The sequence below is a fragment of the Gossypium arboreum genome, chromosome 7 (assembly GCF_025698485.1).
Source record: "Gossypium arboreum isolate Shixiya-1 chromosome 7, ASM2569848v2, whole genome shotgun sequence".
NCBI lineage: Eukaryota > Viridiplantae > Streptophyta > Magnoliopsida > Malvales > Malvaceae > Gossypium > Gossypium arboreum.
The window spans coordinates 86077120-86085741 of NC_069076.1; the positions used below are offsets into that span (position 1 = coordinate 86077120).

General features: G+C 35.1%; 2 long non-coding RNA genes across 2 annotated transcripts; one reads left to right on the forward strand and one right to left on the reverse strand.

Moving 5' to 3' along the window:
- Nucleotides 1-6190: 6190 nt before the first annotated feature.
- On the forward strand, nt 6191-7567 carry LOC108471774 (uncharacterized). Its single transcript, XR_001869517.2, has 2 exons — nt 6191-6825; nt 7296-7567. It is a non-coding gene; the product is annotated as an uncharacterized LOC108471774 (long non-coding RNA).
- On the reverse strand, nt 6678-7301 carry LOC128295083 (uncharacterized). The gene is made up of 2 exons (XR_008285385.1): nt 7094-7301; nt 6678-6849 (listed from the first exon to the last, which is right to left on the reverse strand). It is a non-coding gene; the product is annotated as an uncharacterized LOC128295083 (long non-coding RNA).
- Nucleotides 7568-8622: the final 1055 nt, after the last annotated feature.

Here is an 8622-nt window from a genome sequence, read left to right on the forward strand (position 1 = left end):
ACCAACAAACGAAATGTTATGGCATGGGATGAGGCAAATGTAAGGATTGGCTATGGCATGAGAAAATGATTATGAAATTAGTGATAATGTGAAAGATTATGACGAAATGCATCTTCATTGATATTCATTTGAATGATAAAGAGCGAATGCAGGCTCTTACAAAAGAATTCTATTATATCTAAGGACATAACAGAATGTTAACGTTTGAGCATTACTCTGAAGACTTATAAACTACAAGAAGATCCTCGGCAGTCCAATTGTTCAACTTGAAACCCAGGGGACAATGGCGTATCCTTGAGACGTCTTTACTTGCGTTAGCTTCTTTGTCAATGACATTTATATCGACATTCGAAGACCCTTTCAATTAATAACAGCGTGCTTTGTATATTATCCTGTCTGGGGTATATCATTCCTGCAGATGTAAATGTTTTTGACAAAGGAGGGTACGTTATGGGCTCCCATTCTATTTCTCAGCCCAAAGTTCTCGCGATCCTTCTCTCCGATCTTCTTCCACTATTTTCTTCTTTGACGATATCCGGTGGAACCCCAAACCGTATCGGGCCTTGTGATGCACTCGGCTTTAGGGCCACGACTATTCCTTGCGGTACCTTCCCAAACCTTTCCTTGCTCGGGCTCCCTTCCCTCATCAACTTGACACCCATCTTGGTGTTTCTCGCTTTTAGCTTGGGAATTTTGTTTCCCTCGGCGACAAAAGTGGCATTGACAAATTCAAGGATCGGAAGGAACATTCCAATACGTCTTTGTTCACTTCCAAATCGGTGCATCGCCAGAGACAGATGCGACAGTGTCTTCTTCTCCCTCGACAGTGACCAAACAATCGTCCATGATAAATTTCACCTTTTGATGGAGGGATGATGGGACTGCTCCAGCAGAATGGATCCAGGGTCTTCCCAAAAGGCAGTTATAAGAGGGTGTAATGTCCATGACTTGGAACTCGACATCATAAATGTAAGGGCCCACTTCCAAAGGGATTTCGATCTTTCCCATGACTTCGCGCCTCGTCCCGTCGAATGCCCTTACCGTGGAATGATAGGGCCTTAAGTAGGACAAATCCATCGGTATTCTGAAAAGCGTGGCCAATGGCATAACATTTAACGCTGACCCATTATCGATGAGCACGTTCGGTATTATGTAGCCCTTGCAGCGAGTCGTGATATGCAGCGCTTTCACTGAGCCTCTACCATTGGGCGATATTTCATCATCGCTAAAAGAAATGAAATTATCCGCATTCAAGTTGTTCATCCATCTAGCCAGTTTTTCAATAGATACATTGTTTGCCACATAAGCTTGATTTAACACTTTCAGCAGAGCGTTTCGGTGTGGTTCTGAATTCAACAGCAGAGATAATACCGAAATTCACACTGGCTGCTTACTCAATTGTTCTACCACGTTGTACTCACTATGCTTGATAAATTTTAAGAATTCCTGTGCTTCCTCCTTGTCCACAGGATTTTTAGCTTCTTGTTCAGGCGCAGTTTCATGCTCATCATCGGTCACGTGCATCGGTGCTTTTCCTTTTTATTTCAAGTCACTATTCTTCTTTATCTCCTTCGAATAACATCTTCCACTACGAGTGAAATGACCTATTTCCCCGACGTTTCCAGTCATGGCTTTGGGCTTTTCATCTTCAGGTGTGACAATATTAACGTCATATTTCCATGGTACTGCTTTATTGTCCTTGTAAGGGAAAGGAGACGGTACTTTGATTATCATTTTTGGTTTCACCAGCTCTTTCGTCGCATCGTAATAAATTACTAACAGGTCGATCAGCGCTATAAGGGGGACCTGATGACTGGCTATCAGAGGCGCATACTTCTCTTTCATTAGTCTCTTCCCTTTTGTTAAGAACCTTAATCTCCTTATTATCCATCCGGTCTTGAAGAAACCTTTTAAATTCCTCACACGACTGAATGTCGTGTCCCACAATTCCATGGAAATTGCAAAAACTTTGACCTTCTTCTCCGAGAATTCTATCGGGGTGACAAAGTAATCCTTTCTTAACTAGTACCTCCCAGATTCTCTGCAGAGGTGTTTTTATTTCAGTAACTCATCTTCTGACTTTCCGTTCGTCCACTTTCCCCACTATGCTCACATCCCTTTCGGTATGGTTAGGGAATGGGTTCCCAGTTGCATTACTGGCACTATCGAATCATAGGATACCGCATCAATGAGTCCTTGAACTCTTCTCTTAAAGGCTAGGCGCTTTTCGTGGAATGTCCCTGGTTTCCGTATGGTATGCACAACTAGCTAATTGTATGTTTTAACCTCAATGACGAGTATGGAATATGCAATGAATGAATAAATGCATAAATGAATGCATGAATGTTAAATGAATGTCATCATGAATGAATATGCAAAAATTTGGTGTTAATTTCAAGATAGCCCTATTTAGGCATTTTCTTAATCAAAGGAGTATTACACAACGTTTGGTCACTCGTATAATTGACTCCTCCATTAGAAACCCGTTTTGGCAACCAATCTCTAATCAACACCTTCCTAACAAGATGCCTTCGATGCATGATGAAAAATAAAATACTGGACAAACGACCTTGGTTAGCGCAACACATATAAACAGAGAAAAAGCTGTGAAAAATCTAACAAATTAAGCTACTTGGTCCATGGACTCGATTCCCTTGCTTAGAAAGCACAAATGTAAAAGAAATAGAAGGTAAGATGTGCTTTTCCGTGTACTTATTTGGTGACTACTAAACGAGCGGAGGTTCGGCATGGCTCTAGTTAGGTGGCTCGTATAGTTTATTATATGCGCTTTGGTTCTAGATAGGTACTCGAATTGTCCGTCTTGTCATCTGCTAAGATTAGTACTGAAGCCTCGATCATAACCCATCACAGCTCACGAGTTCAATTCGAGGATTACATTTACTTATGCCTATACGGAGGACAAGTTAACTCACGAAAGCATAAGTCATATGTAACCAAAGTATTCACTAGCTTTGTGTGGAGGGACGAGTTAACTCACGAAGCGTAGCGGTTACTTTCACTTAAACGGACGGAGCCGGGTAGAGAGCTCATGTTATGCGAAAATGCAAGTGCACGGTGTGGGGGAAAAACTCATAAACCTTTACGTTTTACTTAAAGAAACTAAACCAAAATTAAAACCATAAAATTGAAAACTGGAAAACAACCAAATAACAAGTTATAAGAAATATTTACAACACGATACAAATGCATGAATTTTGAAAACGAGATTTTCGGATCACGACCAAAATTTACTTTGAACAAGGAAATTTGAAAATTTTGACAAAACGTGTTTAATTCGACTCGACTCACAAGTTTTGTCCCTAGTGGAGTCGCCAGCTGTAGCGACGTAAAAAAAAAATTTTTAGCTTTCGGTCGCTCATTGAGGTAATTTATTGGAAATTTGAAAAACCGACTTTCGTTTTTTTTAAAAGGGGAGTCGCCACCGATCCTTTTTTATAGGTGTGATCGGACACCTAATAAAATTATTTTAAAACAAAAAGAAGGCCAAATTTAGGTCTACGTGAAAGTCTAGAGAAAAATTGGGGTTCGGGAGTCAGTTACGCGCGAGGAAGGTATTAGCACCCTCGCGATGCCCAAAATTGGTATCTCATAAACATGTGTTGACTTGATTTTCAAAGATACGAGTTCAATATAATATTTAATCGTGATCCGATTGAAAAATGAGAATTTTTAGTTTTAGATTTGTTTAGAAAGGGTGTCCCGTTTTTTAACACAAGCCGACGAATTTCACCCAACATAGCGATGAAACCGATGGGTTAATATTAAATCGGTACATTGCCTTATTTTTGAAATTAATTAAAACATAAGAAAAATATTCCTAAAGTGAGAAATTAAAAATAGATAAAGGACGAAAAAAAATGATATCATTAATGAAAAATATTAACATGGAATACTAGAATATTAGAATAACAATAATAATGATATTTACAAAATAAAAACAAATCATGTACTAATAATAAAATAGGAAAAATGATATATTTGATAATAATAATATAAAATAATAATATGTACATAAAAATACATATATATATATATGCATATAATAAAAGTATGTAAAAATAATAATAATAATATCTACAATAAAAGAAAATATTAGGAAACGTACATAAAAAATATATACATAAAAATTTACAACAATAATATAAAATAATAATATGTACAAATATATATATATATATACATATGTACATAAAATATACACTAATATAATAATAGTTATAATAATACTAGCAATAGTAATAATTTGTAATAATAATATATACACAATATGGTATTTAAAATATATATATATATATATATATATATATATGTATATATAATAGTATTTAAGAATATATACATAAGAAATATATAACTAATGGCATTAAAAAATATATACATAATATATATAAAATACCTAAAAAAAAAAGAAGGGGGAAAGAAGAGAGAAGAGAGGGGGCAAAGGAAATCCGGCCAAGGGGGGCCGATCACCGGCCGATTGTCGGTCGCCGCTCATCGCCGGCGCCGGCCACCGCCCACGGTGGCCGAAAAAAAATTTTCTTAACAATATATGTATATATAAAGAAAGAAAAAAAACAACACAAAAAAGAAAGAAAAAGATTCAAAGAAGAGGAAAAAGAAAAATGCAACCTTTTATTGATGTTTTTGTGTTCAAAATTTGAAGGATTTTGTGTTTTTCCTTTTCAATCTTTCTAAAATCTCCCTCTTCTTTTACATGATTTTTGAATGGCTTTTATAGCCATCTTTTACATGATTTTCTATTATTTTTTTCTATTTTGTAGGTGGTGGTGGTAGACAATGGGAGGAAAAATGGGGCAAGTGGGAAAGTGGTTAGGTGGCTAGGTTTTTTTTTTTTTTTGGTTAGGTTTTTCTTTTTCTTCTTTTTTTTTTGAGTTAGGTTTTTTTTTTTTTTTTTTTTAGGGTTAGGTTTTTTTTTGGGGGGCTTAATGGGCTTTTGAATTGGGTTTAATAATTGGGTTTTGTAATGGGTTTGGGTAGATGTAAATGGGTCATGGGTTAAGGGTTTTAGTGGGTTTAGAGGTTTGGTTGGGTTTTGATATAATCGGGCTGGGCAATTTGGGCTTCTACAATGCCCTCTTTGCTCATTGTCGTTAAACGATAATAGAGCAAAACTTTCAAGGAAGACCAAATTTGCCGGTCTTGCTAGGTCTTGACTTGCTTTGGAACTCTTCTTGTTTAGTTAGTCCTTTTCATCCACCGCATCTTGTAGCTTTGGTTCACTCCACGCATCTTGTGATATATGCCTTGTAGCTTCAATTTATTCCGATGTAACTTCAAGGATATGAAATGTATGGCTTCGATCTACTTATTGTAACTTGAAAGGTGAGATCTACAACTTCAATCTACTCTTCTATCGCTTCGGTGAGATAAGGTTTGTGGTTTTTCTTCTGCGACTCGAAAGGCAAGATCGATACCTCGATCAACTCCATCGCAACTTTAAGGAGACAGAATCTAACGTCTTCAATCGACTTCAATCTTTATTCTCTACTCGGCATGTGATCCTGAGCTCAACTTATTTTTCGCAATATGAATTGACTCTATAAAAACAGACATTAAAAATAGAAATTAAAAATAGCTCAGCACGTGAGCCAAGGCTCAACTCACCTCTCGCAATATGAGTTGATTTTTTGAAACTTAACTTGAAAAGCAAATTTTGAAAATACCTCGATATGTGACTGAAGGTTCAACTCACCTCTCGCAATATGAGTTGATTTTTGAAAAACAGAAATTAAAAGACTCAACTCAACTCTCGCAGAAATTAAAAAGCTCAACTCACCTCTCGCAATATGAGTTGAACCCTTTTAAAAAAAAAAATGAAAGTCGGTTTTTCAAATTTCCAATAAATTACCTCAATTAGCGACCGAAAGCTAAATTTTTTTTTTTTACGTCGCTACAATATACATGTATAATAACACATAAAAACATTACATAAAATAATGTACAATCATATGGAAATTCAAGTACCCCAAATTACAACAAATAAATAACCAATAATACAAATAACACAATTAACATGTACATTACAAATAATATAAATGACCAGAAAGAAAAGAATAAACATATCAAACAAAGTAATTCAACATGTACAGGCAAATAAAAATCTAATTTAAACTTATAACACAAATCTTGCAAATTACTTAATGGAAATCAAAACAAACTAAAAAAAGACAAATAGCGTAAATAAATAAACTATGAAAAAAAAAGAAATAAAGACTCATATATGACGCATTTAATTTCACAAGAACCATATTTGAAATTATTCCCAATCTTAAAACATTGTATGGAAATAAGGATTAGAATGCCAAAATATACAAATCTGATGAACAATGTAAAAAACAGAGAATAAAGCAATTTAGGCGCAAAAGGGGAGCATATCTTGATGCAGCGCAAAGAGGAGGGACCTTCTGCGTAAAAATACCATTCCAGGCGCAAAGGAACAGAATAGGTGAATCAGGGGAAAATTGAAAGGGCGCACAAAGAAAAAGGATCAGACGCGTAATTTTCCCCATTTCCCCAATCAGGCGCATACCCGGCCTACCAAAACGGGACGCGCAGGTCATTGCGCAAGGAAACGCCGCCGTAATGAAGAAAACCCTTTGCCCTTCATTTACCCTTTTATTTTCCAGAACCAAAACACTTTCATTCATTTTTGAAATTAGAACACATTTTTTTGCTAAGGTTTTTCCACAGGCAGCTGAATCACCATCAGATCTGGTGTCTAGCAGCACGCGAAACCACTCCTGACTCCTGCTGTAAATACTCGACCACCTATTGAAGAGCTTGGTGAGGATTTTCCCTTCCTTCTTCCTTGTTTGAATGAAGTTTTCAGATCTCAAGTTATCTTTCTTTAATTTTTTTAAAAAAAAATGAAAACAGATTTGTAAAATAAATTGAGTTCCACTATTGTGTGACCTCTTGTTCTTATAGTTGCATGGCAGACTTAGAGCTTTCCTTGGCCTTGAGTTATATAAAAAACGAGCAAACACATAGGAAAATAAAGAGAAGATAAAAAACGAAAGAAATCTGAAGAGAAAAAAAAAAATGAGATCACCTCTATTGATTCTAAATCGCTTTTCTCCCTTCTATGCATGTATAATGTATGTGTAAAGTATATTCTGTGTCAAATTTCTAGAGTACAGAATGAGGCTCTTTATAGCCTAGATTTACAGAATAATAATATATATAGAAAAAATGAAATTCTATTTTCATTGCTGTCAATTATGTTATCCTTCTTCTCGTATATTCTAATGCAGGGATGGAGCAACGGCTGTACGGAAAAAACTTGCTCGTGAAAGTCGTGATTGCAGCACTAGTGTGTTCCAGAAACCTCTAGTGCTTTCAGCTGCTGAGATTCCCCTTTTGGGATTCTTTCAAGTTTGGGCCTCTTTGCAAATTGGGCTCATTGGTCTTTGGGCCTTTGTATATGTTTGGGCTATTTGTTAGTGTTTATTTAAGGTTGTAAATGGACTATTGGGACTTTATTTAAGTTTATTTGACTAGCTATTGAATGTATAAATAAAATAAAGACCCGGGCAAAATTGGTTGACTACATCAATGATTAATAATGTTTTAATTTTGGATTAGGAAACTCTTATAATCTATTCATGAAAGAAAATTTGTGCAATTTTTCCCCCTAAAATTGTCGACTATCATGTCATTTTGAAAATGTCTTTAAAAAATGTTAAATTACACCCATGGTCACTCTAAAATAAGATTTGTCCTATTTTGGTCACTTAATTTTTTTCACAATTTAGTCACTTCAATTCAAATAATTCTTTGAGGAAGTCATTCCAGTTAAAAATCTCATTTTCCACTAACATATTGCATAGTTAACAATTCATGTCTTCTTTTTCCATGTAAGAAAAGCTATAAACACCAAATGAAAATTCTAAAAAAAAAAAATCATAAACCCTCCCGCAAAAAAAATACTTGAAAGGAAAAGTAACAAAGAATACAATCACAAGTAGATAAGAGAAAAAAAAAAAGCTTGAGCAATAGTTTGTGTCTTTTGCTCAAAGATTTGAATGGAGGCTCAATCGAAACTGTAGCTATTGGATAGCCAAAAAAGTGAATCAGAGAAGGTTAAGGGTTTAGACTTTAGGTTTGGATTCATTAAATCTAGGACCTTTTCAAGATAAATATTTGGGGATTAGAGAAAAAGACATAGAGCCGACTCGACCAATGCCATTTTGTGTCGAAAGCAATGATGACAATGATAGTGATGGTGTTACTATAACAGTCCAATTTTCAATGGTGTTAGAAATAGTGATTCGAGATCACTAAATTCAACGAATGAGTATGCAAATTTTATTATTATTTAATAATTATGAGTCAAGTGTGATTTTAGAAATATGCTTGAATTAGTGAATTTTGTGATTTAAAGAATTATTAGGTTAATTAGTTTCGAAAAGGAGGTATCGAGACCTTGATTTCATAAATTGAGCCGTAAATATTTATAAGTTAGTATTAAAGTTTTGTTAGAAAATTTTAACGTTTTGATAGTTAATTAATTAAAAAGGACTAAACTAACAAAGATGCAAAACTTGCTAAAGTGATTAGATAGCTCAAGGTTAAATGAGG